The sequence below is a fragment of the Pinus tabuliformis genome, chromosome 8 (assembly GCF_031772625.1).
Source record: "Pinus tabuliformis cultivar Carrire ecotype Pingquan chromosome 8, CPIR1, whole genome shotgun sequence".
Taxonomy (NCBI): domain Eukaryota; kingdom Viridiplantae; phylum Streptophyta; class Pinopsida; order Pinales; family Pinaceae; genus Pinus; species Pinus tabuliformis.
In genome coordinates, this window is record NC_142294.1 from 521835130 (window position 1) to 521860419 (window position 25290).

At 40.3% G+C, this 25290-nt stretch overlaps 1 pseudogene across 1 annotated transcript in view; it reads left to right on the top strand.

Moving 5' to 3' along the window:
* LOC149236455 (outer envelope protein 64, chloroplastic-like) overlaps positions 1–25290 on the top strand; it is a 348403-nt pseudogene that overhangs the window by 175626 nt on the left and 147487 nt on the right. The window lies entirely within an intron of this gene.

Consider the following 25290-nt stretch of genomic DNA (forward strand, 5'->3'; position numbering starts at 1 on the left):
TCATATTCTGAATACTGATAGATTTTGTCCTCAAAGTATGTATTGTTATTTCTTGAATCCTATATAGCAGAGTAGATGGAAATCTGTTTTTGAAATTTTATGATTAGAGTTGTAAAATGTATCAAAAGTATCAAATATCTTATTAATGACCGCGTAATCAATTTGTCTTGTTGGGCACATGTTAAGTCCTTTTTAGCATGGACGGAAAACAACTACAGATTAGGGACTGAAGAAATAGATATGCACAGCTAGAATCAAGATACTTTCTGTCAGTAAATGTACAGCCTAATCTGGAAGCCACACTAACTATTCAGATAATATCTACAAGTCAATTCTATGATTTCTGTGAAGATACTCCGAAGATGTACCCTATAACAAATGCATTTGTACTAGACATATGTCTTCACTTCAGCATACATTTGGGATATTATCTAGATTCTATGCTGGCTATTTCTAATATGGATCAAATTGACGTCTCTTGGATCTTGGCTTGGAACTAGTGAGAGACTGTACGTCGTTTGGCAAATTTCTCACTAAGGTATAATCAAATTTTAAGGTATAAATTTTACCAGCTTGACTCTTCAAATACTAGATCCATGCCCTGGTTTGCAGTAATTAAGTTGAAAGTTTATTGGGTTGAAATCTTGATATTTTACTGTATAATCTGTAGAACAATGATTATTCAATTTAGCTGTCAAAAGAATGTCATTCACTTTTGTTGTGCATTGTCCTATCACGCTGAACTATTGAACGTAATAGTTGAGTGGATATGAATAGTTTAACATATTATCTGTAGTATTTTAGTTGATTATAATGATCTTATTTCCTGTAGTCAGAGAACGGAGTGCAATTTGAATTGATTAACTGGGATGCTGGATAGAACTGAACTGAACTGAATTTTTTTGCATGCCTGAAAGACCATAATAGGTCAAAGGAACTAGAGAGTACAGCAAATATTTACAGCATTTATAGCTAAAAAGAAAGAAAACAGTGCTTGCATGAAGTGTTCCTAAAAGTAGACAAAGATGGGTACAAGACAACATCAAAATGATGGTGACCTAAAGCATGCAAGTAAATGGTTAAACTGAGAAAGTAACTGTTGAAGGTGAAGAAAATTGTGTGATGTAGCCAAGCACACATTCTGTATCAACACCTAGGAACCTGTTTAATTGAATTTCAAATTTTTAACTACCATCCAGTGGAGTTCACCAATTATATACAGATTTGACTTCTGAAAGGGACCCAAGTTAACAGACCACTGATGCGGGATAAGATTAGAATTAAAGATGCAGTAGAATTAAAACATATAACTGTGAGGAAAATGCCAGTACATGCCTATATTACTTGAGCAGATTTGTACTACTATGCATGCACAGATTTTTATCATATCAGACTTCCAAAGAATTAAATTACAGAGTAGCAAAACAGGAATTAATTAGTCATTTTTTTAATGAAGAGTAATCTAAGAAGCTGGGCAAGGAGTGATTCACCGCCCAACCCTAGGAAGCCACTGTATAGGTGGGCTATGAGTTCATCAGGTTGAAGAAATCAACTATGACATTACACACACTCAATGCAACTTGAAACACTCTTGGATTGGCCAATCCTCTGTCTATATGGCACTCTAGAGTCATCATACAGCCTTCAATGGGCCTCAAACCTCTTCTCGTTGTCATACACAATACAGCTTTGATTTATTCATTCTCTGCTATACAGACCCCCAGGAATTCACCACAAGCTTATGCTTGAGTGCATGCAGGAAGAGCCCAACTTCACTCCGCCAAATAACTTGCCACCTAAGTCACATGACACGAGGACACGTAAATACGAGTATTCAATACGAAACGCAGCGACCTGGAAACAGGACACGGGGGACACGTTTTATATATATATATATATACCGAAATATAGTTTTTTATCCATATTAATTTGTGAAGTGAAATATTATTTGTTGTTTTCTGATGCAAATTAATATTTCCTATCAACCCCAAGGCTGAAAGTTCATAGGAATTAGATCTGGGAAACATCTAGTAAGAGATGAAATTTTGGTTTTGCATTAATTGCCATAGACTGAAATTTCAATGGGATAGAGGTGAATTAACTTTCCCAAGGCCATTTTGTTTCTTCCTGAGAACATTGTTGATGTAATGGGTAATAAGAAAAACCCAGGATAGAGCTAAATCAGCCCAACGCTTGGGTGTCATTTCTGTTACAAGTTAGAATGAAGGTTTTTTTTTGTTTGTAAATCAGGTTATAGCTATGCTGCACTGTTAAAATAAAAGCTCCCAACTATTGCTGTTGCATTTATTGTGTTGATTTGCATCATGGGTGTTCAATGAGATTCGTTGGATCTAGTTTAAATGGCCAATAAATCTACTTCCTGGAGTTTGCAGTTATGGGAAAAAGCTTATAAACAACGCTCCCTTAGTGGCAAATCCATTTTCCCTGAGTTGTTTATCATGCAGAATTAAATAATGGTGCTTGTGGTTTAAAATATCACTTCTATGGCTAAAATCTATTGAATCCCCATATTTTTTTGGCCTGTTGGTCACTCCCAAGCCTTTTTTGTTTTTTGAAGCTACCACGATGCATCTTCTTGAACCTGCCTTTGCATTCCAAGACGATATCCGATTCGTTGAGTGTGTAGTCCCCAAGACCTGAGAGCTGGCCTGAATGTCTAAAGCAGTGTCAGAGGATTTCCTAAATCTTGACATTTGTCCTTGTTAGAGTAGGTACATCTCAGGGGACAATAGTTGGCATGTGACTTGTTAGTACATTGAGGCATTCACTGGTGGTGGTTGAGGTATTACGTTTTCTGTGGAAGTTGTGCCTTATTTACTTATGATTCGGGCAGCTAGGCTTTAAATTACATTTTTTTGCGGGGTACGTATTCAACCTATCAAAAAATGTTAGGGCCACGTTTTCTACCAACGAAATACGCATTTTCCAAATGCAGGACACGACGAAAACCGGCGAATATGTTTTCCATTTTCCAGGACATGATAAAAACTGTATTTGACACGTATTAGGGCCGTTTTTGTGTCCAGTATGTAAAATACGGGACACGGGACCCTGGAGGACGTGTCTTGTGACTTAGCTTGCCACATGTAATGTCCCTCATGTGAAGATTACCCTTGGGATGCAATGCTGGGTTAGGGCTTTCAAAAGCACATGAAAGAATTGTATTGCATAACAGTATTGGAGTATTCATCAATCTATGAAACAATGATGCTCTATCTTGAATACACAAGTAGTATAGTAAAGAACTCAATCGACAGTTGATTCCACAAGCAGCCATTATGAAGTAGTGTTGCTCGATAGTTACATGACAGACTTACAATGATCAACAGTCTCACATCAGAAATATCAAATCAAACACGGTTTTTAGGCTTACAAACCATAGCTGTCTCTTTGCTGCCACAAAATCACCCCAATAGACTTCACTGCTACCCTGCACCCTTAGTAACCCTTGGTGCCTCCTGATTGTGGCTCTTTGTTAAAATTGGCAACTAGGGCCAAACTCCACATGGGTCATCTTATTTATGACAGCCGATATTTTTCTTGGATTCCTCTCTTTGAGAGATGTAGGAGTGATCTAAAGATATCCCATTCTGACATGTACAAATGAAGTTATGAATTTATTTTGATTATGGACAAATTGTTAAGGTCGGCCAACAAACTCATGTAGGCTCAGAAGCCCAATAGTCAGGTCTATTCATCCTTAACATTTGCCTATAAATACATGATGCCTCCTCCTCACTTGGACACAGTTCACTTCTCACACCTCTCTCTCCTCACATGATTGGGTATGGATTTTTGGGCAGTGTCTCCACACGTGCGAAGAAGAAGATAGTCATTTTCTGTTTTGGGCGTTGACCAATGTTGACTGAATTTCAGAAAGGGTTTTGACCAGTGTTGACCTTTTGACTGCGTTTTTGTGAGGGAAATTTTTGTTTGGGCAGGCTGCATTTCTGGGCACAGAAAACTGTTTGACCAGCATTGACTTCAGAGAATTGACCTCAGGATTGACTTCTACGTTGACCAAGTTTGACTAATTTTTGGGATTGTTTTGGGCTGATTCAGAGGACTGTTGGAGGCTGAAGTTGATTGGGTTTGACCGAGCTGAATTGAGGAAGAAATCTGCCTTGTTGACCAGCGTTGACTTTTCTGGTTAGGGCTCTTTTGCTGGTTTTATAAATTATCAGAATTTGGAAATTGTACTATCTCTGTCTGTTGAACTATTAAAGACTAAAAGAATATTTGATCAAGGGTTTCTCCACATTGGGGTTTGTCCTTGGCTGGTGCCACATCTTGTGTCCTCTTGTCTTGGCTTGTCTTCTACTGTTTATGTTTATGTTCTATCAGCATTTTACTTACATGTTTATGTGATTGCTAAACTGAAATTGATATTGGGCTCATAAAGAAATTGAAGTAAAATTGTTGTAAAGCATAGAACATACCATTGTTACCTAAAATTAACATGGTATCAGAGCTGAGGTGAAGACAAAGCCCAAGCAAGAGTGAAAGAGCAATCACCAAAGACAGCTAGACAAGGACAAAAGACTCAATGGGTTCCTCATCCTACTTCTCGGCTGAAGACAAGCTCCATGATAAATTTGTGTATCATGGATGGAAGATGTCTCTTGCTTTGACCTTGGAAGAGAAGGAAGTGATGGATTATGTGCTGGGTAAAATCCCTGAGCCTCCTTCAAATGCACCGGCTGCTGCGAAGACCATGTACATTAAGGTTGAAGTCAAAGCAAAGAAGATTATTAGGGATTCCATTGACAAGCATCCGGTGGCCTATATCTCCGAATTGAAGACCTCTAAGGAGATATACAACAAGTTGGTCGACATGTTCAAGGTTAGTAATGCTAATCAAATTCTCTTTCTCAAGAATAAGTTGAAGGATATTAAGAAGGGCAAGGACAAGGACATTCAATCCTATTTCTTGAGGATTAGTGAGATAAAGAATGATTTACTCTCGATTGGAGAAGTCATTCATGATAGAGAACTTGCTCTCACCACCCTTGGAGGACTCCCACCTGAGTGGTATGTATTTAGAACCACTTAACTCAATAATGATCGAATTTCAAGGTTTGAAGAATTGATGTCGAGATGCATTCAAGAAGAAACAAGAATGGTGTAGCAAGAAATGCCTTCTAATAGAAGCAACCCCACTACATTCTCCCCTCATGCCAAAAGGAAGAATAATGCAGGGTCTAAAGGTCATTTTGATGGAAAGCCTGGATCTAACAGAGGAAGGAAGGGCATGTGCTTTGTTTGCGATAAGTTTGACCACTATGCAAAGGAGTGTCCTAATAAAAGGGATACACCTCGAGATGATGATTATCATAATAACTCCAGGGGAAACTTCAACCACAACGATCAAAGGAATGGCAGGTCCAATGGCAAAGGAAAAAGGATTGCGGGACATCAAGGAAATGGTCGACCCTCCAAGAAATCAAGGAACTCTAGGTATGATGAATCCAATGTTAACAATAAGCAAAAAGATTTCTATCTTATATCGGTCCTCTCCACTGCTTCTCCTCTAGACACTTCGGGAAATTCGCTGATTGATAATGGTGCGTCAAGGCACTTCACCGGATATAAGGAATCCCTCTCCAATTTGATAGAAAAGGGGACAAACATGGAGATCATCCTTGGAGGCGATGCCACCTATCCTGTGAAGGGAGTAGGGAATGTTACCCTTCGATTGAATCAAGGTAACACTATTCATTTACAAGAAGTACTATATGTACTCGATCTCAAGAAGAACCTGGTGTCCATTTCAGCAATGGAAGATAAAGGATTCAAGGTGGCTTTTATCGATGGAAAGGTATGTGTTTGGAAAAGAAATTTCAAGGAAGATTTTACTCTTGGGTTTTGGCGACACATCTCTACAATCTGAACTATGGCATCAGAGGTTCGCCCATCTTCAATATAAGGCCCTACCCGATGTGAGACAGATGGTGACAGGTATGCGTGAGTTCAAAGTAGAGCATGAAGGTGTATGTCCGGGATGTGCTGAAGGAAAACTTACAAGGGGACCATTCCCCTCAAGTAATAGCAAGGCCACAGACATATTGCAATTGATCCACTCCGACATATCTGGTATGATGCCCGTAAACTCCTTGGCAGGATACCTATATTATCTCACCTTTGTGGATGATTATTCTCACAAGACCTGGATCTACTTCTTGAGGAAGAAGGATGAAGTGTTCACCTGGTTCCGACATTTCAAAGCTTGGATAAAAAACCAATCCGGGAAGAAAATCAAGATATTGAGGACTAATAATGGGATCAAGTATGAATCCAATGAATTCCAAGATTATTGCAGAGAAGCTGGTATTAAGAGGGAGACTACAACACCATACACTCTTGAGCAGAATGGTGTGGTTGAAAGGAAGAATCGCTCTATTGTAGAAGCTATCCGTGCCATGCTTCATGATCAAGGCCTCCCGAAGTTTCTATGGGGTGAAGCTGCAAATACCGCCGTGTATGTTCAAAACCAATGTTCTCATCAAGCATTGGACTCCAAGACTCCCGAAGAAATGTTCACTGGTAAGAAACCCAATGTCTCTCATTTTAGAATTTTTGGAAGCTCCGTATATTTTCATGTGCCGAAAGAGAAAAGAAGCAAATTGGGTCAATTTGGGAATCAATGAATCTTTGTGGGCTATAGTGAAAATTCTTAGGGATATAGAATTTATGTGGCTAGTCAAAAGGAAGTTGAGATAAGTCATGATGTCACCTTCGACGAAGATATGGCCCTCAGGAAGATCAACAACCTTTCTATCCTAAGGAAGGACAAAGAAGTTGACACATGAAATCAGGGTGAAAAAGAGGACGAAACGATGCTTGATGTTAATGAACCTATGGATCCTATTGATCCACTCCCTCATGAGCCTTCCTCCTCCAAGAGGAGACCCTCATGGCTTAGGGAGGCTCTCGAAGATGCTGAGAGGCACATTGCACCAAAGGGGACTTTCTGTGAAAGCAAGAAGCTGAACAGGTACCAAGGATATTTGACCGCCATGAGCACTATCATTCAAAGTGAGCCTTCATCATTCAAAGAAGCCGTGAAGCAACAAGTATGGAAGGATGCTATGAATGAAGAATACGAGTCAATTGTGAAGAATGATGTTTGAGATGATGTCCCTAGACCCCAGGATAAATCGGTTGTCACTTCTAAGTGGCTCTACAAAATCAAGCATGGAGTTGATGGAAGTGCAGAAAAGTTCAAGGCTCATTTTGTTGCTTGAGGCTTCTCTCAAAAGGAAGGTGTAGATTACGATGAGATATTTGCACCTGTTGCCCAATACACCACCATCAGCTCGATCATAGCCCTTGTTGCTTCGCAAGGATGAAACCTACATCAGATGGATGTCAAGACCGCCTTCTTGCATGGTTCACTCAAAGAGGAAGTCTATGTGGAACAACTCGAGAGGTTTGAAGTTCATGATCGGGAATCTCATGTATGTAGGTTGAAGAAAGGTCTCTATGGATTAAAGCAAGCACCTTGGGCTTGGTATGAGAGGATCGATAGCTATCTGATGAAGTTGGGATTCACTAGAAGTGAAGTCGATTCGAACTTTTACTTTAAGGTTGAAAATGATAAACCTCTCATTCTGGTACTTTATGTGGACGACCTCTTTCTGATAGGTGCAAACCCTCTTATTCACAAATTTAAGAGGGAGTTAGCTTCTGAATTTCAGATGAAGGACCTAGGACTGATGCACTATTTCCTAGGGTTGGAGATCTGGCAAAAAGCTAGGTGAAATTTTCCTCTCTCAAGAAAAATATGTTGTGAAGGTATTGGAAAGATTTGGGATGGTGGATTGCAAGCCTGTGACTACTCTGATGGAACATAACTTTAAGAAGTTATGTGGTAGTGCTGCTGGTCCTGAATTGGGAAATGCTTTTGAGTATCGTCAATTCATAGGAGCACTTATGTTCTTGGAGAACTCCCATTCGGACATATGTTCTATAGTTAACACATTGAGCCAATACATGGTTGAGCCTCATCATATACATTGGAATGCTTCCAAGAATCTTCTGAAATATTTTTGGGGCATAATCACTCATGGACTGAGATACACTGCTGGAAATGTGACGCTGTATGGTTATTCTGATGCTGATTGGGCTGGCAGTGCGGTGGATTGCAAGAGCACTTATGGATGTTTTTCTTTGATATCCTGGATGAGTAGGAAGCATAAATCGGTTGCCTTGAGCACCGCCGAGGCCGAATTCATAGCTGCTAGAATGGCCTCCTTTGAAGTTGTCTAGTTGAGGAATCTCTTCAGTGAGCTGTTTGGACATGTGTTGGATACCACTATCATCTTCGGCGACAACCAGAGTGGGATCCGATTATCAGAGAATCCGTGTTTCATGATCGATCCAAGCATATAGATATCAGGTACCACTTTATTCGGGATATGGTACAACGAGGAGCAATAAGGTTCTATCACATTGGGACTAATGAACAGGTCGACGATATTCTGACAAAGCCCCTGGGGAAGGTCAAATTCTTGGCCTTCCGAGAATGACTTGGAGTTGTGGAGAGACCCTCTTATGAGGGTCCTGTATGAGATGGACATTGAGCTCTGGGAGCTCTGGGGGGCTTGGGGTACTTCTTGGAGCAGTGAGAAACCATAGGTGAGTGGTTCAGCCTTCCCCTAGTGGTTTGTTGTGTACAAGGTGAGTGGCTCATCCTTCCATTATGATACCCCTTGGCGACGTGTGAGCAGGACGAGTGGTTCATCCTTCTCCTGTTGAGACATCCTACCCATGCAGTCTGGGAATCATGAGAAGTACCTCTCATTTGGCCAATGAGTAGGGAAATGAGGATAGGGACCATAGTACTGCCGATGGATGCATCGTGTACTACTGTACTCCCTATGCTAGGATGTTTGATATTGATTTGGGATCAATGGGAACTGACTTCGGGTCAGTAAGAGTGGTATGAGACACTCTCTTTTGATTGGGATTGACTTCGAGTCAGTAGAGAATGGTATGATACATTCTCGATCACTTCTTCTTCTTCATAGTTCAATAGAGTAGAGCAGGGCAGTGTAGAGCAGTGCATGGATCGCAGAGATCGTACAAATTAGCAGATGGATTTGCTGGTGGAGTTCTCCCTAATTGAGAGGGAGTGTTAAAATTGGCAACTAGGGCCAAGCTCCACATGGGTCATCTTATTTATGACAACTGATATTTTTCTTGGATTCCTCTCTCCGAGAGGTGTAGGATTGATCTAAAGATCATCCCATTCTAACATGTACAAATGAAGTTATTAATTTATTTTGATTATGGACAAATTGTCAAGGTCGACCAACAAACTCATGTAGGCTCAAAAGCCCAATAGTCACGTCTATTCTTCCTCAACGTTTGCCTATAAATACATGATGCCTCCTCCTCATTTGGGCACACTTCACTTCTCGCACATCTCTCTCTCCTCACAAGATTGGGCACAGATTTCTGGGCAGCCTCTCCACACATTCGAAGAAGAAGATAGTCATTTTCTGTTTTGGGTGTTGACCAATGTTGACCAAATTTCAGGAAGGGTGTTGATTGACGTTGACTAGCTAGCGTTGACCTGTTTGACTGTGTTTTTGTGAGGGAAATTTTTGTTTGGGCAGGCCGCATTTCTGGGCATAGAAATCAAGGCATTCTGTATTGTTTGACCAATGTTGACTGTAGAGAATTGAACATAGGTTTGACTTCTGTGTTGACCAAGTTTGACTGTGACTTTTGGGACTGCTTTGGGCTGATTCAGAGGACTGTTGGAGGCCGAAGTTGACTGGGTTTACCGAGCTGAATTGAGGAAGAAATATGCCCTGTTGACTAGCGTTGACTTTTTTGGTTAAGGCTCTTTTGCTACTGTTATAAATTATCAGAATTTGTAAATTGTACTATCTCATTCCGCTGAACCAATGTTACTTGGGAGCGGGAGCGGGAGCGACCATTTTCAAAAGCTCCCGGTTTGGGAGCGAATCCGGGAGCGATTTTAAAAATATATATATATATATATATATATTTAAATTTTTGATACATATATGTCAAAAAAAACTTGTAGAATGATGAATTAGATATAAAAAACATAAAAAAAAACATAGATTGATCATTGAACCATATCACATCAATCATCTAGATTCTAGAAATTATAATCTTCATCAACCATGTCCACAAGTTAGTAAAATACATATTACAACTGCAACATATTGAGTCTTGTGAATCATGATTCATCAAATTCAATCTTAAAGTTTCAACTTCAAGCTTTCAAAATTGAAAATTCAATATATAACATTTATCATCATTGATCACCAAAGTTGTACTTGTAAGCTAAGTTTAACCATTACAAGAAGTAATATCTTAGATATTTCTAAGTCCTAACTTCTTAACATGAAATGAAATGTTATAAAATGAAACATGAATAATGAAATGAAATGAAACAACTTTAGTCTTTCACGAAGCATCATATTCATAATTCACAATCATTACCAATGAGTTATAATTGCCAACTTCAAAGTTCAAAGTTTCATTGTCACAGTCATATATTGTTTACAAAAAATATCATTATGATATGAAAGAGTCAAGAGTTAAGAGTCAAGGACTCAAGACTCAACAGTTATGAAAACTAATAGAAACTAGAAAAGACAAGTAAACTGTAAATCTACATGTGGCCCTTGCCACGAGAGTCTCCAAGAGTATAAGCAGGTCGTGGTGGTCTTCTAGGAGTCTCCCGCACAGACCGACGACCAGAACTAGAAGGCACATGCCCTCCATGTGAGGGTGTAGATGGAGGTGGCGGCAACAAAGGAACAAGACTCGGACCTCGAGCACTACTACTGGATGGTGGAGGTGGAGGTGGCATGGCTGCTGCAGTTGTAGCTGCTTCATCTTCATCCCTTATAAGTTCCTCTTCCAGTTCTTCAAGATGCACTATACCATCCTCCAAATTGTCATCCTCTAGGTGATTGTCCCAAATTTTATATGTGGGATCCTCATAAGCCCGATCACAATAATGACTCAACAACCTCAAGTTGTAGTGCACATAAACCAAGCTTTCTGCTCGGTTTTCATTGAGTCTATTTCTTTTCACATTGTGTATGAAGCTGTAGGTGCTCCAACACCTCTCTGCAGAAGAAGTATTCACAACCTGTGATAGAACTTTTTTTGCCAATTTTGGCAAAAGTCCATGGCCGCCATATGTTTCCCACCATGTGAGAGCATAAAATCTGTCTCTATCTTCCATTGCATGGAAGGTACCAAACAAACCAGTGCCACTGAAGTATTTGCCTATTTCAAGGCGCACAATTGCACATTCCCCCCTGTCAGGTATCAACTTTTCTAATGCTTGCAAATATCCACTAGTTACCTCTGCATCTAAATGGGGTTTGGTCCTAATCCCACCCCCTAGTGCAGGTTGGCCCAACCAAGATGTAGAATAGTATTTTGGCGTAAGGATATACGCCAAGCAATGTAGTGGAAGATTAAGTCTATTCCACCGTTCACACACACAATCATGAATCAGTTTGTACAAGTTGGGATCTCTGTTATGAACAATATCTTTTATTTGCCCCAACATGGTATCTATTTGCTCATACACCTCGCCAATCACTGGTTTGTCTATATCTTCAAACCGAATCATGTGATAAATGGGCTTGGTGAAATCCAATACTTGCCTCACACTTGTCCAAAACCGACCATCAAGAGCGGCCTCCTCCACCAATTCAAAACCTTGCCTGTCAGCTGCATTTGTAGCCCTTTCCTTTAATACCTACCAATGTGGACTTGATACCATGCTAGCCAATGACTCTCTTACCTTCAAAAGGTGCCTGAAGGTGAGGTAATAGCTACCAAATCTGGTCTTCGCAATCTTCAACAACTCCAATCTCGAGTGATTGCGGAAAAGGCCATGGGTATTGCTATGATTTGTAATAAATTTTATCATTTGTTTGCCTTTCTTGTACAAATCACCAATCCATTGGTATTCTGCATTTTTGTTCTTGACAACATCATGCATCAGACAGTTCAATATGTGAACCAAACATCCAGACCAAAATATGTTGGGGTATTTATCCTCAATAATTGATGCCGTTGCCTTACAATTAGGAGCATTATTAGTGATGACTTGGATGACATTGTATGGCCCAATACGGTCAATTGTTTCAAGTAATGCTTCTGCAATGTTGATGCCGGTCCTGAACTTGTCTGAGTAATCATGTGTAGTTAGAAAGATGGCACCACTAACAGACATAGCAAGAACACTTATCAATGGCTTTCCTTTTACATTTGTCCATCCATCAGATATAATGGACACCCCATGGTCAGTCCAAGAACTTGTCATTCTATTCAAAGAATGTGATATTTTTGCTTTTTCATGATCAAGTCCAACGGTTCTTGCCTTGTGATACCCAGGGCTCTTGTATCCTTTAGGGGCATCATTTATGGCAAAAACCATTTCGTGCCAATAAGGTGAGCGAAGAATATTGAATGGTATCCCACATGCATAGAGAAACCTGTAAACCTTTGAATCCGCATCATTCCTACACCCCTCATCAAGGAAATCTGATATGGTTCTACGCCTTAAACCTGATGACCCCGTGCCTCCATATCCACTGCCTTGGGAGGATGCTGAAGGAGTTCTTTGTGCTTGTGATTGTGAGCTTGGTTCAAAGAAACCCCTTGATTTTTTTTATTTGTATTGGGCTTCCTCCTCTTCCCTTATGTATTTGGCTCTATCCGCTGCTGACACCGCTGGACAAGTTTTGATTCCTATTTGTTTGTCTCCATCCCATGGCCTTTTCTCACAGAGGTGTTTTCTGGCACGGGTGTATGAACCTGTGTAATCATTGTTGCAATGGGGGCAATGAAATTTAGTTGTTCCACCCCCTTTCCTTGCTTCAGGTCTGTTAACATATTTCCACAATGGGGTTTGGTCTTGTTTATTTTTTTGAGAGTCATGTTCACCCTACTCCAGCTCCTCCTCATCGAGGTTTTCATCAAATCCACTTTCTCCTGCTTCTTCATCCCCCTCTTCATTTTGGCCCCTCCGTTTCCTACTCTCCAGCACCATAATAACCATAAAAGGGACCAAGAAGAGGAAAATCCCAAGAAATATAGCCAGGTCCATGATGTTTGATATTTGTAGGCTTTTGAATCTGCAAATTAATTTAATTTATTTAGATTAATTAATTTAATAATTTTAATCTATTAATTTAATTTAGATTCATGATTTTTTTACTAAATATAGTTAATAAACTAAATTAAACTACCTAAATTACTACCTAACTAAATTAAACTAACTAAACTAACTAAATTACTAAGTTACTTACCTCTTTGCAGGCTTGCTCCTCGCTCCTCGGCACTTGCTCCTCGCTTCTCCTCGCTCCTTTGCTCTTGCTCTCATTCAAGTGATAATGAAATGTTTGTTTGCCCCATTGGGTTTTTAATACAATTGATTTTTTATTTTATTTTTTTATTTTTTTTTTTAAATTGGATTTTTTTTTTCTTAGCCCAGATCGCTCCTGGCGTCCGTCGATTCGCTCCTGGAGTGAATATTTAATGCTTGGGAGCGATCGGGAGCGATCGCTCCCGAGCGTTAAATATTCGCTCCGGGAGTGACGCTCCCGATGTCGCTCCTGAAATTGGTAGGGAGCGCAAATTTTTTTATCGAGAGCGCGCTTCCGACCTACTCCCGAGCCGCTCCCGCTCGGAGCGCGGATTGAGAGCGGGAGCGGTGGGGGGGAGCGCTTCCCCGCAACACTATGCTGAACTATTGAAGAGTAAAAGAAGATTTGATCAAGGGTTTCCCCACATTGTCGTTTGTCCTTGGCTGGTGCCACATCTTGTGTCCTCTTGTCTTGGCTTGTCTTCTACTGTTTATGTTTATGTTCTCAACATTTTACTTACATGTTTTTGTGATTGCTAAACTGAAATTGATATTGGGCTCATAAATAAATTGAAGTAAAATTTCTCGAAAGCATAAAACTTACAATTGTTACCTAAAATTAACACTCTTTGGGCCACTCACTACCTCACAAAAATTGCTTCTTGGCGCTTTGTTGCCTCAGAGAATTAGGCCTCAGCCTTCTACTGCCATAGGAAGATATTTTCCAGTCTTTAGGTCACTCATCTTAGAAATTTTGGCCTTAGCCTTCCTCTGCCACAAGAGGATGTTTACTAGTCTTTGGGTCACTTGCTGCCTCGGGATAATGGCCTCTTGGCCCTATACAGCCTCAAAAAGTTAGTTCATTGCCTCAGAATGACCAATTATAGCCCTCACTACCACAGAGACTAAGATTTCAGTGTTCGCTTGCCTTAGAAAGGTGGTTTGCTGCCTTAGAAGGATTAATTCCTGCCTCGTTGCCTTAGAAACTAAGATTCCATCCCTCGTTTGCCTCAGAAAAGATGGTTCGTTACCTCAGAAAGATATTCCTCCTGCCAAAATCCAGTCATGTAGCAAGAAAGACAGAAGGATTGGCTAGGGTGGAATCTTTCACCACTGAAACCAATTAGAGAAACGGGGTCTTAAAACCCTCCAAGAGCCTCACCCAAAAATCAAGAAGAATAACTATCCATGATGATCACAATGACTCTCCTCCCTTTTATAGATTCTCTTTGGGGCTTTCCCCCCAAATTCAAATTGAGTGACTTGCAAGTTTCCCTCCATTTGCATTAATTTAATTTTTATTATCTAATGTTACCTAAGAAACATTAAATAATAATTACCCCCCTTTGAAATGACTATAACTATGGGTTTAAATCAGTGAAGCATGACCTGTATTAGACCCGCGAGTACCCACAGGTCTTGGCGTTTTTATATCGAGCCAGGTTACTCGCATAGAACTCACGTTTAAGACCCGGACTTGGCGAGTATCTTATAGAGCCCGTCTACCTGTATAAGACCCCCGGGTATTCTTTAAGGCCCATATCGAACCCCCTATAGACCCGTCAAGCCTCAAAAGGTACAATTTGTTCCATTTTTTTAATTTTTTATTTCTTTTCTTTTTTCTTTTTCTTTTTTGGAAATGAGGTGATCTATCTGTTGCACTCCAATTAGACTTATACCATCTAGCTCTTTCAAATCTTTACTTCCTTGAGGTACACATCCAACCACTACCAATGGCTTCTTTGTAGCTCTACCCTTGTGAATCAAGGTCTCCATGGCTGATTGACTGGGTGACTTTATTGTGCATTTGTTCTAAAAGCATATAGTTATTCACCTTGTATGTTTCATCCATGTCCATAGTCCTTGAAACCCTCCTGAATTCTGACTAAAGATTTTCAATTTCTTTCCGTTATAATTCATTTAAGATTTGTATAGTAATGCACTTGTATCTACCAGCCAATGGGCTTTATTTCTCTGCACCACCACCTTTTTGGAAAGGAAATTACCTCTTTAGAAGAGTTACATGCTTGCTAAAGGATCAGGAATGATCCTTTGACTCAAAATAGTTTTAGAGGTGGGTGTACATGCTTTTCTATAATGGTGCAATTTTGGCCATACCTATCACTCAATTGAATGATCTTTAAGCTTGCATTCTTGGGGTTACATGTCCTATTTGCTAGCAGACTTTTACACGAGTTTGATTTAGATTGAGATTAGAGTTTTATTTTACTGTGCTCTTTGCTGATAGATGCATTATGCATTCCTGGATTCCTTTTATAGTTGTTGATGCATGTTAACTTATTTTGGTCATTTGTGGATGTTAATCAAATTTCAATTTTTGTACAACTTGCATACATTTTTCTCAAAGCCCCTCCTGAGTTTTGTAGAAATGTGTCAATCTAACCTTCCTCCTTTGAACTAGGTTTAATGTCCCCTATCTAGTATCAACATCTTCTCTCTAAACTTCATCATTGCTTTATCTTTCTCCTGCTTGGTGAAGTTTGATGGTTTATGAACTTTTTTCATTTCCTGTTGTGGTGGCTTTGGTGGCAGCCACTCATCTTATTTTTGCTTTTGCAGGGCCCCTTGTATGTGCTTATTTTGAAGAATGTAATCTCTAGTCACTTCAACCTAGTTTCATCTTTAGTGGTGAAGAATGTAATCTCTAGTCACTTTGACCTAGTTTCATCACTGTGAATGTAATGTCTAGTCCCTTTTGTGCTGAAAATTTACGATATTTTAACGTATTTTTGTATTTTGACGAGTCTTATACGAGTCTTATAAGGGTTGTTGCCGAGTCTTATACGAGTTGACGAGTCAATGCTGTGACAAGTCTTAAACGAGTACGAGTCGTGCAACATTAGTTTAAATAGGCTACTACGTCCTTCCTTGGGCAATCGATTTGAAGAGGACATTACACCACATAACATTCTAGGGTCCTGATACAGCCTTCAATGGACCACAAAACTCTCTGCACTGTTCTACACGACACAACTCTGATTTTTGCCTTCTCTGTTATACAATACCTCAGAAATCAAGTAGAAATTGTTCTTCAGTGCATGCAGGAAGAGCGCAATTGCTGATTGCCCTATTGGGAAATACTGGAGTGCTGAATACTTTGTTCCAAAGGAGTCAAAAGGCAGGAGAAACAAGCGGGTGAAAGTTTCCTATTTTTGCCCCACTGTCTACTTTCACACAACCTCCCATAAGCATGGTCTCTGAGTGGGAGTTACCAGCAATTGCGGAGTTAGGATGGAATACCAGATGAAAACATAGGATGAGAATGGAGAATGAATGCCATCCAATGAGAAAGGAGAATTGAATGAGAAACTTCTATGTTTTAATTTTTATCAGAATAATAGCACTTTTGACTTACAAGGTACCCTATCCTACGCTGTTTCTTTAGACATTCCTTGACCAAATACTTCATCCATTAATATTTGGCTTTCTATGTCAAAGGTGGTTGTGGGTTTCAAATTTTGGCACATGATGGAAATGATTGGAGTGATTGTGTTGACACTTGGTAAGAAGGGCTTTCTTTCCTGTTTCCTTCCTGTCATCTCCCCCTGTTGTCGACTCAGAGCCCCTCTGTGCTCCTAGTGGCCATCTTGGACTATGATATATTGTATTGTGGCATTACCTCTTTGCATATCATAGACGGCATTGTGTTATGTCTACCACATGATTAATAGAAAATATTTTACGTCATCTATATGTTTATCCATTTTCTAGTTGGCCTTTGGCCTTTAATTACATACTAGGAATTCATACAAAAATTATATACAAACATTTACATTAAGGGGTCATTTATCTAAATTGTAATGGCTTGCTACCATCATGATAACCAAACATTTGCAAGTTTTACGTAATTTGATCCAATACCTTCCAAGGGTCAAAACTGGGGTATTTCTTTCCGCAAAGTCGTATAGTTTTGAGAATAAGGTGCAGCATGCTGAATAGGAAGGGGAGCTAGCACTGCTTGACAATGGCAAGCGCTTCCCAAATAATGTCATCTGGTGAGTATCGTGGATAGAGAGAAGGGATTGACATATCAATGGAGTTTCTTTTAGTCTTTTGGTGAATAACTGAATCATTGTTAAGATTGAGTTTCTGTGTAGTGTTAATCAGATATGAATGAATTGATGAGGCTAAAGAAAAAATGCTTTTGGCCAGGTATAATTTGCATGTATCAGATGCTATCTACTAATTACTTAATTTTAATATACAGTGTTGAAAGTTGGGTTTCTTCTCAGAAGGAAAGTGTAGCACTGAGGTAATGCTTTAGAAATTTAATTGATCTTTGAGCACATGAAGGTAAAATATTAGACTTGTTCCATCCTTCAAACTATTAAGATTTATAATGGTCAACAGGAAAATTGATTGAATGAAATCTTACCCAAATTTTGAAATAGCCTCATCACAAGTGCACTAGAGAGAGAGAGGTCTAATGCACTTGAGATAGAGTGAAAAAAAAAGCAAGCACAAATGCTGATAAGTTAAAACGGAAATACACAAGTGCACCTAAGAGAAAGATGCCAATCATTAGACTTGCTCCATCCTTAAAACTATTAAGATTTATAATGGTCAATGGGAAAATTGATGGAATGAAATCTCACCGAAATTTTGAAATAGCCTCATCACAAGTGCTCTAGAGAGAGAGAGGTCTAATGCCCTTGAGAGAGAGTGCAAAAGCCAGCACAAATGCTGAAAAGTTAAAACAGAAATACACAAGTGCACCTAAAAGAAAGATGCCAATTATAAGAGAGAGCATCAAAATTAAGGCTTATAACACTCTGTATCTTAGATCAAGAAGATCAGAAGATGATATAGACCAATTGGGAGGTTATGTTGTGTAATATCCCTTAGGGTAAGATGGCCCTTAGGTTTAGGAATGAGCACTAGACAAGTTTTGTATTCCAACAGTATACTTCAATTTCACAATCAGAGACAATATCAAAATGTAATGAAATTGAATAATCATGTATTCAACAATTCATGCCAATGAAACCAATTCAACAGTACAGTAAATAGTTTAGATTCACAGTTCTCCAAATGTGATTGAAATACACAACAAGGGCTATCACATCAACCAAACCCTACTGCTTTAATACCCTAATTCTAAACTTGCATCTATCTTCAGTCCTTTGTACCACCTACTGCCATGAATCTACACTATTCCAAACTGCCTTAGATTGTCTTGAGGCTGTTGCTGTACCAACCTAGCCTACGACTGCCTTCAATACCCTCTCCTCCATATCTCGCTGCCAAGAGGAAACTTGTAGCAGATCTTCTTTGCTCTCATTACAAATCCTTGTGACCTGCAATCACCAAGTCAACATTCGCTGCTAGATTGACTTAAATTGGCTTTGCTGCTACAGGAAGAACAGCATCAAAGGTCCTCGCTGTCTCAGATAGGGCTCTGTAAGAGTCCTGCTGCCAAATTTGTTCCTTACTTAATCTTGCTGTTGTCAAACTGAGGGCTCCACTGCCATGGAACTGCCCCAACCTGTACTTGATGTTGAGATTTGTAGCTTGGGAGGTACTCCAAGTCCTTGGTTTGGGGTTTGGGGGTTGGAGCGCCACAAAAGCACTTGTGGGCATGAAACCCAAGCCTGTGGGCTTTGCATCCAAGCATATGGGGTGTGATTCCATGAGTTGATTTCTACATGTGATATTTGAGTTGATAGAGGACTCCGAGAGTAACCTAACGCAACGAACTCGAATCCGAGTTGTAGAAGTGGAGATATTAATTTTTGAAGTTACGGTGTGGGTTTGTGGCTCATGTTTGAGGTTGGCTAGAGTGATAATAAGCCTTACGACAGCTGGTCAAGCCCACTAAGGAAGCCACATGAGTTAGTATAAATTAGACTCATGTGTGAGGCATAAATGGTCATCCAAAGTGCATCTTTTGTCAAGCATATCTCTGAAATAGGGTTGTGGATCTGAGGCAAGGGCAAGGAGACATCTAGCACGAGTTTGTGGAGAAGTTTGTCTTTGTTTGGTTGCAGTTCCTTGTGGGAGAAAAGCCTCAATTCTCTGAAGCTTGAAGCAGCCAACGAGGAGGCTTGGAGGGTTGATTCAAGACTGTTTAGGGCAGCATCTCTCATGCCAGATCAGGCCACAGGTCAAGAGGTAAGTTTGGGGCAGGTCTGTGCTATTTTTCATGTGTATTTTAGTCTGTGTTTTGGGACGCAGGGATTGCTGTAGCTACAACAAGTGTGGGAGGACTGTGTGAGAGGGCCGAGAGGGCTAGGACGGCTCCTCAATCCTAACCACAGTCACTCCAAAGGCAGCGCAGTTGGGACTAGTGTTTTAAAAACCGGCTAGTTTGAACTGGTAATTTGTCAAACCAGTAGAAAAACCTGGTTTGTGTTGGTCACTTTAATTGCTTATTAATCCAAACAACTAAGTGTTACAAGAATTGTCAACCCAGGGAAGTCTATTTATTTCAAAGGCAACTACACACTGTATATGCTCAATTTCAAAAGCAATAAAAAGTTGTAGTAATAAATATACTAATCACACCTTGCCTTAAACAAACTAAAGCTCTACTCTGAGTTACATCAGGAACAATTTCTCTATGTTGGACACAGATTGTCATTGATGTCAATATGGCAATATTCAAGAGGAGGAGACAGTGCATATCGGAGCCAAGAGGAGCAAAAGGAGCGGACCAAGCCAGAGGAGCCACATATATCGGAGGAGTGCCAGAGCAAGAGGAGCCATATCGAAGGAGTGTCAGAGCAAGAGGAGCCATCGGAGGAGCTACAGGAGCAAACAGAGTGGACCAAGAGGAGCAGATGGAGCAAGAGGAGCCAAGAGGAGCAATATATATGGAGCAAATGGAGAAAATGGACCGAGAGGAGCAGATGGAGCAAGAGGAGCCAAGAGGAGCCATATATATATTACAAGCAAATAGGGCCATTGGAGGAGAAAACCCATATATATATGCCTTAACACTATCGGCGGGCACATATTACAAACAACAATGCCAAAGGAAGAACTATCGGGAGTACTGAGGAGTATATATATATATATATATATATAGAGAGAGAGAGAGAGAGAGAGAGAGAAAGGCGATATAATAACATGGACCCGCGGCTCCATTATAAACTGGCTAAATGTAATATCGCATCCGCTATGTCGCTGGTCTCAAAGGGCTGTCACTCCTGAAAACCCCCGATTGCGATATATGGTTGTGGACCCGACGGGAATATAGACTGTGGCTTAATATCATATCGCATCCGCAGTGATCGCAAGTCATAAGGGATGGCGCTATAATCTGCCGATTGCGATAGAGGCATGGACCCGATGGACTTATTAAAAACAGTCTATAATATATCGCATCTAGAATGTCGGAACTGTTCAAGGTGCAAGATCTGAAATCCGGAGCCGAAACTATTATCAAGTGAAGTGTAAAATCATATCGGGTCCGCAGAACTCTTGTATCGCATTGGAGCAGCGGAGGTAGCGATCGCCGAAATCATCCGGAGCCGAAATTATATTTGGAGCAGCTTAAAGGAGATCGGGTCCGCAACCCATCAAGACTCGCCGATAAGGAATTCGCCGATATGACGGATCCGAATTCAGTTTAGGAACAAATGTAAGGAGGCATCGGGTCCGCGTTACATCGGAGGAACGAGTCTATTGTTTACAACGAACGCCGATGTTCATCGGACCCGAAACAATATTAAAGGGAGTCTAAAGCCATATCGGGTCCGCACCTCGTCGGAGGTCTGGGCTTAAGAGTTATTGCGACTGCCGAAATCCGGACCCGTCGATAATTGTAAAGGCGGGTGCATAATAATTGAAGTCCGGCATTTGAATTAGAGCGGGGGTTTATAATGTTTTCCGTGTATTATATGATACATAGCCGCGGGGTTAAGGTATATACTAAAACCTGTGCGATGGTTGATTAAAGCGCTCGGTGATGGTTGATTAAAGGTTCGGTTGGTGGCTTCCGATGGTTGATAAAACGCTCGGGTGGTGGCTTTCGATGGGTGATTAAAACGCTTGGGTGGTGGCTTCCGATGGTTGATTAAAACACTCGGGTGGTGGCTTCCGATGGGTGATTAAACGCCTCCGATAAAGCCTGTAAGGTATTAACCACAGGTCAAGAGCCGAGTTTTTATTTAAGAAAGGGGAGTTTGGGTTTTTCTACTCAGATTTTGGAACACTTGTATAGACAGAAGAAGCAAAGGAATGGAAGCCGAAGTGTCAAGCGATCAAGTGAGGAGGAAGCCAAAGAGCCAGCATGTAAGAGGAAACGAATGGACAGGGGCATGGAGCATATAAAAACAGCAAAAACAGAGAACTGTAATGGTTGTTCGTGAACGGTATAACCTGAGCATGAGATAGTGAAAGCAGCAGAAGAAAAGGGGGCAGCAGAAGCAGTGGAAGCTGAAAAGAGCGCAGCAGCACACCAGTGTATACCAAAGAGGTTGGAGCCTCAGAATTGAACAGGATTGAAGTCCTTGGGAGTTGGTGCTCCTAAGTCCAAGATTGGTGTCTTGGCAAAATAGAGTTGGTGCTTAGGAGGTTGGAGCCTCACCAAAGTCCAAGTTGGAGCTTGGCAACCAATTGTGACAATCTATTTATTGTATTTATTTTTCTGCACAGTTATATTAATAAAAGCATTTATTCCAGCTGTTCATTTTGTGTTCTGAACATATATGTTTTAACTAGTAAAACAATAGTGAGAAAAAAAAATACTGATTCACCCCCCTCTCAGTATTTCCAACAATTGGTATCAGAGCCGACTTCTTCATTCTAACCTAACAGCTTGAAGAAGGATCAACAACCATGATGAGAAATCATGAAGCATGAGGAAAACCTCCTCTGTTTGATGGCACTAACTTTGGGTTTTGGAAGAAAAGAATGACTTACTATTTAATGTCCCTTGGACCTGAAGTCTGGCATTTTTGTCAAACTGAATACCGAGCGACTTCCACTCTTCCAACAGACCAAGACGAGAGGAAAGCCTACATTGCAAATGCAAAAGCCATGAACTCTATCACCAGTGGAATCACTGATTCCGAGTTTACAAAAATCATGCACTGTAACTCTGCCAGAGAAATGTGGGAGAAGCTAGTTAGCTTGTACGATGGAGACTCAAAAGTAAAAAAGGCAAAGCTTCAAACTCACAGAAGACAATTTGAAAGTTTGAAGATGGAAGAGGAAGAAGATATTGCAGCATACCTCCTCCGAGTAGCTGAAGTGGTAAATTCCCTGAAAGGATTGGGCGAAAAGGTTGAAGAAAGTACTATTGTACAAAAGGTATTAAGGTCCCTTCCAGATAGATTTGACTCCAAAATAAGTGCTATAGAAGAATCAAAGGATCTTGACACCCTCAAAATGGATGAACTCCATGGAATTCTCACTGCCTATGAAATGAGGAAAGGTGGACCTAGTTCCAAAGATGCAGCATTCAAGGCCTCAAAGTCAAAGAAAGGGAAAGAAAGGAATGATTGTAGTGATGAGTCAGATGTGGAATCCGAATTGGCTCAATATGTACGAAAGATGAAGAGAGGATCTAAGCTTAAAGGCAAGTATCCTCTTATCTGTTTTAAATGTGGTAAAATAGGTCATTATGCAGCAAAATGTCCTCATAAACAAGATAGTGATGATGAAAGAAATTCTAAAAGAATGACATACAAAAAGAAAGGGTTCAATAAGAAAAACTTTCTCTCCAAGCAAGGTGAGTCTGATGAGGATGAGTTTATGGTCATCAAAAAGAAATCAGATGAGGAAAGCGATCATGATGAAAGCCAAGAAGCATTATTCATGGCACTCATAGATGATGATGACTCGGGGCTAGAAGGAAATGTGGATGAACTGTTAATAAGTGCCATTGAAGAGAACGAGAAACTGCGGAACAAAATTATCTCTCTCAAAGTGGAAAACGAGGAAATAAGAAGGAGAGAAGATCTCTTGGAAACAAAGCTTAAGGAAAAAGAAGAGACTTGTGAAGAACGTGAGGCCGAAGTAGTATCTCTGAGAAAGGAGTTGGAGCAAATTAAAAAGGGTTGTAAAAGCTCTCAAATACTTGATACTATTCTGAAAAATCAAAAACCTCAACATGATAAGTCTGGAATAGGTTTCAAGGGAGAATCCTCAAGCACTAAGAATAGTGCGAAAAGCTATGTCGATGCACTTTCCTGCAACCCAAAAGATGAAAAAGTATCTTATCAAAAGTGCATCCCAGATTCCAAGAATAAAGAAAGAGTTACTCCAAAGAAGAATGTGGAGTCGAATCATGGACACTACAGCAAATACAAATCTGTACCCCACCAAGGGCCCATCAAAAATTCAAAGGACGAGGGAGGAGTAATTCTCAGAAAGGAAAGCGAATTAAACCGTGGTTACTTCAAAACCATGGACACTGTTTTCACTGTAAAAACTTCGGTCACCAAGCTAGACACTGTATGGCTCGCAGAAGTGAGAAGACAACGCAAAAGGACCGAGTAATCAACTCATATGCTCCCAAAAGACAGGGACAAATCAAAACCTTCAATTCATTCGATCCCTTGACTAAATTTGATCTGACTTGCTCTTTTTGCTACAATAATGGACACTATGAACAAAACTGCCCACTCAAAGGAGGAAAGACGAGCAGCAAGATCTCTACAATGGACAGATGCGGCCTGGCTCTATTTGCGCAAAATAATGGAAACCAGTGGTTTGTGGATAGTGGGTGCTCCAGACACATGACAGGAGACAGAAGGAAATTTATCTCACTGAGCAAAAAGGAAGGGAATGTGTCCTTTGGAAGCGGAACTGGCAAAATTGCAGGAAGAGGAACAGTTACTCTGATCAATGGAAAAGGAAAACCTCAAGATGCTCTGCTGGTTGACGGACTCAAACACAACCTTCTGAGTGTCAGCCAAATTTGTGATCGAGGACATAAGGTTGTTTTCAGCACCAAAGATTGTGAAATAAGGAACTCTGCCTCAGGGAAACTTGTGGCAAAAGGAGTGAGAACACCAGACAACATTTACGTTCTGAACAAGATTCAGGAAAACAAATGCTACTTGAGTCAGGCAGATGAGAGTTGGTTGTGGCACAAGAGACTTGGACATACCAGCTTCGAAAATCTGGTCAATATCAGCAAGATCAAAGCTGTACAAGACATCCCAAGGTTGTCCAAACCAAATCAAGCAGTGTGTGGTCCATGTCAACATGGAAAACAGACCAGAACCAGCCACAAGACAAAGGAACACTATACATCAAAGCCCTTGGAGATCATACATGCTAATGTGTGTGGGCCAACTAGAAATCAAGCACTCCAAGGAGAAAGGTACTTTGTATTATTTGTTGATGATTATACTAGAATGATGTGGATATATTTCATAAAGTATAAATCTGAAACTTTTGAGTGTTTTAAGAATCTAAAAGCCCTTGTAGAAAATGAAAAAGATTCAAAAATTAAGTGTCTCAGAACAGACCGAGGAGGAGAATTCACATCAAACGAGTTCTGCAATATTCATGGAATTAGAAGGGAATACTCGGTTGCCAGAACACCTCAGCAAAATGGGGTAGTTGAAAGACGAAACCGAACTGTCCAAGAAATGGCAAGAACCATGCTGTTAGCAGCAAACCTACAACCTAAATTTTGGAGGGAAGCAGTAGGGACAGCTGTCTATACATTGAATCGGACTCAATTTAGACCAAATTGTGACAAAACTCCTTATGAGCTATGGAAAGGGAGACCTGCTTCAGTGAAGTATTTCAAAATATTTGGAAGCAAGTGCTTCATAAAAATAAATGATGGTTCACCTGGAAAATTTGATTCTCGGGTTGATGAGGGGATATTTCTTGGATATTCTCCACGGAGCAAGGCTTACAAGTGCTACAATTTTCGACTGAAGAAAATAGTGGAAAGCATCGATGTAAAG